The 9024-nt window shown below is 43.3% G+C and overlaps 1 pseudogene; it reads left to right on the forward strand.

Annotated features, from left to right (window-relative positions):
* The window catches only part of LOC109372605 (pre-mRNA-splicing factor RBM22 pseudogene), a 3741-nt pseudogene extending 2135 nt beyond the window's left edge, over nucleotides 1-1606 (forward strand).
* Nucleotides 1607-9024: the final 7418 nt, after the last annotated feature.

The raw sequence follows: 9024 nt of genomic DNA on the forward strand, positions 1-9024 counted from the left end.
AGCATGTCTGTCAGACCTGCCTCTTGGATCTCAAGTATGGCCTCCCCATCCAGGTTCGTGATGCAGGATTGTCTTTTAAGGATGACATGCCAAAGTCAGATGTCAACAAAGAGTACTAAGCACAGAATATGGAGAGAGTGATCTCTAACTGATGGAACACGGCCAGTTGGCATGCTGGGGAAAGCCACATCCACCAGCAACATGGTCCTCAAACTGGCCCGACCACACCCTAGTACAAAAGGAATCGACCTCACATTTGCTCTTTCTGGGTGAAAGGGAGGAGAGGCGTGTCCATACAGACATGAGAAGCCAACAGATACAGACGACCCCATTGCTGTTCAGCACATTAAAGACCGATATTATGGAATCAATGACCCTGTGGCAGATAAGCTTCTAAAGCAGGCTTCAACAATGCCTCGCCTGGACCCACCAGAGGACAGGACTCTCACCACACTATGTGTTGGTGGTCTGGGTGATACCATTACTGAGACAGACTTGAGAAACCATTTCTACCAGTTTGGAGAAACCCAGACCACCACCATTGTGCAAAGACAGCAGTGTCCTTTCATCCAGTTTGCCACAAGACAGGCTGCAGAAGTGGCTGCAGAGAAGTCCTACAATGAGTTCATTTCCAATGGCCGAGGACACAATGTGAAATGGGGAAGGTCTCAAGCAACCAGAGGAAAAGAAAAAGGGAAGGATGGAACCACAGACACCAGGATGATGCTAGAGCCTGTTCCAGGACTGCCAGCGTAAGGACAAAACTCAGGAAATAACTTAGTTAGATTTAGTTCAGTAACCTCATAGCTTGCTATTCAGCTGTCCCTTTCACTGCTTGATTTAATAACTCTGCTTGGTTCCCTTTCGTAAGGCTATACATATGTTATTGATCTAATTAATTATCAGAGCACTAATCTGGAAAGGACAATTTCTCAATTCTCAGGTGCCCAGACCTGAGGATTCATGGATGCAATTCCCCTGCGGCTTTTACTGAAGATGCATGACACACTCCAGCCAGGCTTGCTGAGTTCCAGATAACCGTATGAAGCCGACCAGACCCCGGGAGGCAATTCTCAACTGTCAGCCCCGAAACTTACATGACCAACTCCCACCTTTCTTTGTTCTTTCTCCCCTCCTCCCCCACCTACTTGCCTGACTGTAAAACCTCTTGATTATTCTCAGTTTGGGAAAGGTGGTTTTGTTCTAGACATGAGTCTGCCATCTTCCCTAGCTGTCAGCATCTAGCATAAAGGATGCTTTTGTCCTCACCAATGCTTGTCACTCAAGTTTTTATGTTCTGGGCAACAAGTAGCACCAGTCCTGAGTCCAGTAATGACAGGGGCTTTCCTTTTCTTGTAGCAGCAGATGAAGCTTCTGTCAACTACATCAATCTGCAACCCAGTGGCCCTTTCCACGATGTGGTCAACATTGCCCTGCCCCCACCTCCTGGTATTGTCCCGCCCCCACCTCCAGATTTTGGGCCTCACATGTTCACCCAATTGGACCACCTCCTCCTTTAATGAGGGTTCCAAGACCAATCCAGTATCCTTCTCAGGACCCTCACAGGATGGGAGCTCATGCTGGAGAGAAACACAGCAGTCCCTAGCATCTTATCACCACTTGGGGCTTTACACAGGAGAAGGTGCTTAAAAATCCCAGTAAATGGGGGGCCGGCTGAGTGGCTCAGTTGGTTAGAGGGTGAGCTATGAGCAACAGGGTCACTGGTTCAATTCCCACATGCTGAGCTGCCAACATGCAGCAGAATGGCTCAGACGGTGAGAGTGTGTGTGCTTAACAAGGTTGCTGGTTCAACTCCCATATGGGATGGGGACTGTGTCCCCCCCACAACTAAGATTGAATGCGACAACTTGAGCGAAGTGGCCATGAACTGCCGATGGGCAGCTGGATAATGACTGGACATGCAGCTGAACTAGCTGCGCCTTCCACAGCTAAGATTGAAAAACAACAACTTGGCTGTCCCCCTCCCCCAATTCCCCAATAAAATCTTATATATGCCCCTTTCATATATATATATATATATATATATATATATATATATATATATATATAAACCCAGTAAATGAATCTTGGGATAAATATATTTTTCCTTCCTTTGTAGTTTCCATGGCAGCTAAATGTGCTCAGATGTGGGCAGTCAGAGAATGACACCCATGCTTTGATAAATGGACCTCAAATAAGCTGCCATGAACAAATCTGGTGACTACTGTAACATTAGTAATAAAACTTAAAGCCTGTTCCCCTTACTTTTGTGGGGGACAAACAATGGGGTGAATTGGAATGTCCAATTGAGTGACTTCCGAATTACATGTTCATTTGTATTTGTGGGGAGGGGGAAATTGACATGCAATAAAAATCGTTTGACCATTTTTATGTCCATTGATATTTTCCTTTTTATCATCTAAAAAAGATTACTAGTACTAATTAATCATTGTAGTGGCATGAGTGTGATTTAACACTTTTGAAGTCACACCCTCAGAAAGACAAGTGGAAACTGGCAGACAGCACAGCCCAGGTCATTTCCTCATTGATTACTGAAGGGATCTGGCTGATAGTTTTACAGAAGTAAAGGCTATGCTACCAAAAAATGACAAAAATGAAAATTACTTTTTATTCCTATTAATCGATGGAAAGAAACAAAAAAGAAACTGCAAAAGGATCACTCTCCAAAGTGTTTGAGAACTTGTTTTGGCTCAAATAAATGTATAACAGTTCTCTACAGGTTTGGACATTTCTTACATTGACAAAAGTATTTAAGAAGCCTCTTTCCAATCACTGGTTGACCACTAAACTAACCAAGCAGAGACTTCAGTGGCTACACATTTAATGTAGATTGGTAGATTCGCACACAATGTATATACTAAATGACATTCAAACAATTCCAAGGTTGTTCACAATATATATGTATCATTTTTACCTGGTTAAGTAATTTGATATGGCTAATATGTTGCCCATATTTAAACCAAGACAACATTGATATCTGGAGATCCAAAGCATGAGCACTCTTCTCCATTGATGTTGAGCCAGATCAATGAGTCCTGAGGCAAGCTCGGTGTCCAAACACCTACCCAATGGTTAGTTTCCCTGGTACCTGACTGCAGAAGCAATCTGAAAATGCTTGGTCATTGGCAGAAATTTAATACAATTTTCTTAGCTTATAGGCTAACATAAGAATATCATCATGGAGATGACCAATGGGAATTTTCTAAAACTAGCCCTCAAATGGCCATGATAGAAATCAAATATTACATCTTTGAAAGAAATAGAAAACATAAGTTCCACCATTAAAAATTGCATTATTCCATTATATTTCCCTTAAACCAGCAGTTCTCAACCTGTGGGTCGTGACCCTTTTGGGGGTTGAACGACCCTTTCACAGGGGTTGCCGGGTACCCATATGTGGGTGTATCTGCATGTGGGGCTGGAGACGGATAGAGGAGCGGTGGCTCTGTTCCTAAGAACATCAAAAATATGTGTTTTCCGATGGCCTTAGGCGACTCCTGTGAAAGGTTGAGAACCTGCCTTAAACCATCAATCTGGCCCCACCAATACAAAGGCCAGGTTCCTGAAGGAAGTTCTGGAGAATCATTGGATTACTGTAAATTCCATTCAATAGTAGATGAGTGTCTATGTAAGAACGTCCAAACCTGTAGAAAAATTTTGTAAGAGTTTATTTGAGCCAAAGAGAGGACACGCCTGGATGCAAGATCTAAAACAGAGTGATAAAAGGCTCCTGAGAATTACAGTTTTGCAGTTCCTTTTATACATTTTGAATTGAGGAAATATTAGGAAGATTCAATGAAGGAAAAGGAAAATCTCTATGATTGGATTACAATCTATTTAACATGATTACATGCTCCCTTGAGGGTAGCTATGCCTCCCAGAGATCTGAAAAAAAGAGGATTACTCTGGCATTTCAAAATGCTAACCTAGAAGCCCAAAAACAATGAACAGGGCTTGCTTAAGGCAAAGATAAATGGTTTTCTAGGGAAGTCCTAAACCGGAGGCCTGACTGCCACCGTGATCTGCCCAGGCAGCAATTTCTGATCAGATCAAGCTGTGAGGCTACTTTTCCTCCCTGAGCTTTGCCAGATTAATTCTGGAGCCTCTTTTTGTTTACATCAGATATTTGGCTCTAGCTGGCTAATACCGCCTCACGCACACAGCCCAGGGGCTAGGTTATACGTGTATATAATTGTCTTCCTGAGGCTTTGTCCATTTTGCCTTCTGCCAATAGTCTGTAAGGACTGGTACATCTGGACATTTTGTAGAATATTGCATTAGTTTGCTATATCGATGACATCATATAATTGGCCAGATGAACAAGACGTAGCAAATACATATATTGAAGGCACACCACAGGGTGAGAGTTAAAAACCCATAAAAATTCAAGGGCCTGTCATTTCAGTGATGCTTTTAGGAGTCCAGCGGCTTTTGGGGCATACCAAGACATAGCCTCAAAAGTAAAAGACACCCCTCACCATGTAGAAAGAAGCACAATCAATGGCTGATATGCCTCTTCAGCTTCTGGAGGAACCATATGCCACCTTTGGGAATAACATCCTGATCTATACACCAGATGACAGAAAGGGCTGCCAGCTTTGAATTGTGTCCAGAGTTCAAAAGGCCATTCTATTTGAGCCATACAACCTGGCCTCTCGTATGGTATTAGAAGTGTCTATAACAGAGGAAAATAATATAGAATTAATGGCATATTCCAATAAAATCATGTTAAAACAAGGCCATGCCTGCTGTATCAGAACTGTATTCCTTTGATAAAATAGCTCTTAGTATGTTATTGGACCTGGTAGAGATAGAACAACTAATCCAGGAAACAAAGAAACCACGTGGACAGCACTGCTCATCCTGAGTGAGGTTCTGTCAGATTAGCCAAACATAAATTCAGGTAGGTCAACAGTAATCTCTCATTGAATGGAAGTTGTACATCTAGGATCTAACACAATTGAGCTATAGAATTATATGGGCAAGACCACCATGTCATCCACAAATCTTTCACTGATGCCTCTCCATCAACTCACACCTATAGCCATGTAGGGGATTTTTAAAAATAAGTTGAGAAAAGTAAAAAGATCAAGTTTAGGCCTAAATGGCTCACCTCATATGTGGCTACAACAAAGGGCTGCTCCTATGTACAGATACAAGAGAGGAAAAGCCCTCCAGGTGGGCAGAGGTTTGAGTGGTGAACCTAGATACACACTTTGGAAAAAGTGGGTAGCTGGTGGAGGACATGGAAGCAGAAGGATTGGAAGATGAAGAGCAAAGAGGTCTGGGGAAGGGGCATGTGGATGGACGTATGGGAGTGGGCATAACATATGAGAATCTTTGTATTATTTGTTACCCACCCGAAGATGTCTGCCACAGAATAGACACTCTACAATAAAGTAGAACAAATGGTTCTGCCAGTTGACATCAACCAGCCTCTCTCATCATTGACCTCAGTGTTATATCAATAATTATGTAAGTAGAGTAGTCATGGTGACAGTGATAGAAGCTATGCATGCACCCAAACCCACTGACTCCCATTCACCAAAGTTAGTCTAACTACAGCTGCTGCTAGATATACAAAATGCCAGCAACAAAAATAAATCTTGAGCCTGAGAATATGGTACCATCTCTGGAAACCAACTGATAATTTGGCAGTTCATTTTTGCAGGAATAGACACATATCCCAGCCAAGATTTGCTTTTCTCGTAAGCAGGGCATTAACCAGTACTGCTATCCTAAGGCCCATAGGTGTTAGATCTAGTGGCAGAGAATCTTGCATATTACATAGAATAAGAGAGCCACTTTACAACAAAATAGGGTAGCAGTGAGTACATGACCATGGGATTTACTGGTCCTATTCGTATATTGTACCGCAGCATCCAGAACTTTAGGCTTGATGAAGTGACGAAACAGCCTATTAAAAGTGTAACTGAGGGTAGGCCTAGTGCTTCAGTTGGTTAAGAGTGCAAGCTCTGAGCAACAGGGTTACCAGTTTGATTCCCACATGGGCCAGTGAGCTGTGACCAAGCTGAGCTGTCACTGAGCTGCCAACAGGTGGCAGGATGGCTCAGCTGGTGAGAGCACGTGCTCCTAACAAGGTTGCTAGTTCAACTCCTGCAGGGGATGGTGGGCTATGCCCACTTGCAAATAAGATTGAACACAGCATCTTGAGCTGAGAGGCTGCGAGCTGCCAACAGGCAGCTGGATGGCAACTGGACTTGGAGTTGAGCTAGTGTGTCCTCCACAGCTAAGACTGAAGGACAACAACTTGGCTGTTCCCCTTCCCCAATTTCCCAACACTGTTCCCCTTCCCCAATTCCCCAGTAAAAAATCTTTAATAAAAAATTTTAAAAATGTGTAGCTGAGATCCCAGATTCAAAATGATCATCCTGGAGGATAGTATGCTGTCATCACAGAGTGAGTATACAATCTACATCAACAACCATTATATAGTGTTATATCACCAACTGATAAAATACATGGACCCAGGAGCCAAGGGATAAAAGCAACAATGGCCCCATTTCTATTACTCCTGATGACCACATTTGGTAACTTGTATCTCTAGTCCTTGCAACTTTGGGCTCTGTAGTTCTAGAGAGCCTGGTTACCGGAATGGTGTGCTTTTATTAGGGGACACAGCAAAAAAAAAAACATTATATCTCAAGCTATGGCTGGCACCTAGCCATGTCAGTGTCCTCTTGCTAAGAGACCAGCAGGCGAGAAGAGCTACTGAAACCTGATTATCAGGAGAATGTTGGGCTGCAATTAAAAAATGAAGACAGGATATAAAATCTAGTTGGCCACTTGGGCATCTCCGGGTATTCTCTTAACAAATTGTTATGGTAAATGGGTAGGTATAGCATCCCTGGCCTGAGAAGGCATGGTGGCCAGAGGCAGATGGCCCTCACGTCTTTCCTGCCAGAAGGGTCTGGATCAGCACTTTCACCCTATGGTAGGTTAGGTAACAAGGTCAGCAGAGGAGCTGGTCAGGGGCAAGGAAAACCTAGAATGGGAAGGGAATGATCAACATTTACGGCCTTGAGACCAGCTGCAAGGGCTCTAGTTCATTCCATTAACACTTCTGTTGCCCCTAGGGGAAAAAGCCTGACAGAAACTTGTTCTAGAACATATGAGGCAAGTTCATCTGAGTAGTACATGGTTTGAACTGTATGGAGTAGATGCTGTGTGCCACCTGGACTCGCCATCCCCACCTCCACTTCAGGGTTGAGCACTTATTCCCTCAGTTAATGGAAATGTTGGCAGGTAACAGGTCTCAGCTAAAGCTTTCTTCATCTTGCTCTTGGCTGAAGAGAGCTGCCTTCTCAAAATCATACTTCTAGAGCCAGCCTGTATTCAGTGACTATTTGGCAAGGGGACAAAAATACCAGGACTTTTGCTCCACTTTAGGATGACTCTGAAAGGCCATCCCAGCTCCAGAGTTCCCTGTAGAATTAGCTAAGGCCTTTGTTGAGATGCCATCACAGATCACCTTCTTTCTCTGCCCAGTCCTGCTTCCTTCCATCCCCAAGGGCATTGCTTCCAAGAGCACTCTCCAATAAATTCTCTGCAGACACATCTTCATCTCAGCCTGTTTTCTTGAAAAACTGACCTGCAACAATGTACAGGTCCTGCTTTGTTTTCACCTATTACATCCTAGCATAAAATATTTGACGAAAACCCTTCAACTCAAAAAAGCAGTATCTGCGTAACAGTTCATCTACATTAAAAATAAAATGTGTGACTAAATAGCAATAATTCTTGGCTATGCAATAAAGATTAAAAGAAAATTATATAGGACCGGCCAAGTGGCTCAGTTGGTTAAGAGTTGGTTTGGGAGCGCGAGCTCTGAGCAAAGGGGATGCCAGTTTGGTTCCCACATGGGCCAGTGATGCCACCACCTCAACAGCTAAGATTGTGAACAACAGCTTGACCTGGAGCTGGACGCTGTGAGTCGCCAGCAATGGCGTAGGCTGCAGCCCCTGCTGCAGTGGGCTGATGTGAGCTACAGTGAGTGGCTGGTGGCCGGCAGCAGGCGTGAGCTGCCATGAACCATTGTGAGCCACCGTGAGCTGCAGTCCAATGTCCAGCAACTGACTGTCTCAACTGGGAAGAGCGCAATTATCATAATACCAACATGGGTCAGTGAAGCGGTGTCCTCCACAACTCGACTGAAGAACAAAAGGACAGCAACTTGTCGGTTCCCCTCCCCCAATCTCCCAATAAAATCTTAAAAAAAAATTATAATGTCCAACTCAACTGTTTTAGAAATGGGATTGCCATGAAATGATACACTTTAGTGCATTTCATTAGTGGAAACTTTTATTGTCTCTTAAGGAGCAAAAAAATGTGGCCCAGCCAAAGAACTTATTCATTCCCCTGTGGAAATTTCTATCATAGTTTCAAACATCACTCCATAAGAGATTGCTATACGAGTCTGGAGTTTAAGACATAGCTTTATCCCCTTTATCCTCTACCTGTCTGCCACCCATCTCCACACAAAGCCTGTAAGCACCTCATAGTATTCCGAGCAGAAATAAGCTGAATCAGCACCCTGTTATAACCCAGCTCTTTGCCCATATTCCATAAATTAAGAAATGGTAATGGACTTATGGTTCCACTTAGAGAAATATGTTCCATGACCATCTGTATCACTGATGCATAGTATTTGACCTATTGAAGAGGTAGTAAAACTTCTGATCAGTCAAGATGACATGGATTTCTGGACTCTATCCCAGATGTACTGATTGAGAAACTCAAAGGGGTGAGTCTGGAATTCTGCAGTTTAAGTTCCTGTTTTTTCCTAGCATGGTAAATGAAAGAGCCATCACTTGAAATGTGTGGCCACTGAAGCCTATGCTTGGTTAGGTTAGTGGTCAACCAGTGATTGAACAAAGGCTTTCTTAAATACAAAATGTCAATGTAAGAAACATCCAAACCTGTAGAGAACTTTTATACAAGTTTATTCGAGCCAAAACAAGATCTCAAACATTTTGGAGAGTG

Source organism: Hipposideros armiger, unplaced genomic scaffold, assembly GCF_001890085.2.
Source record: "Hipposideros armiger isolate ML-2016 unplaced genomic scaffold, ASM189008v1 scaffold_647, whole genome shotgun sequence".
Classification (NCBI taxonomy): Eukaryota; Metazoa; Chordata; class Mammalia; order Chiroptera; family Hipposideridae; genus Hipposideros; species Hipposideros armiger.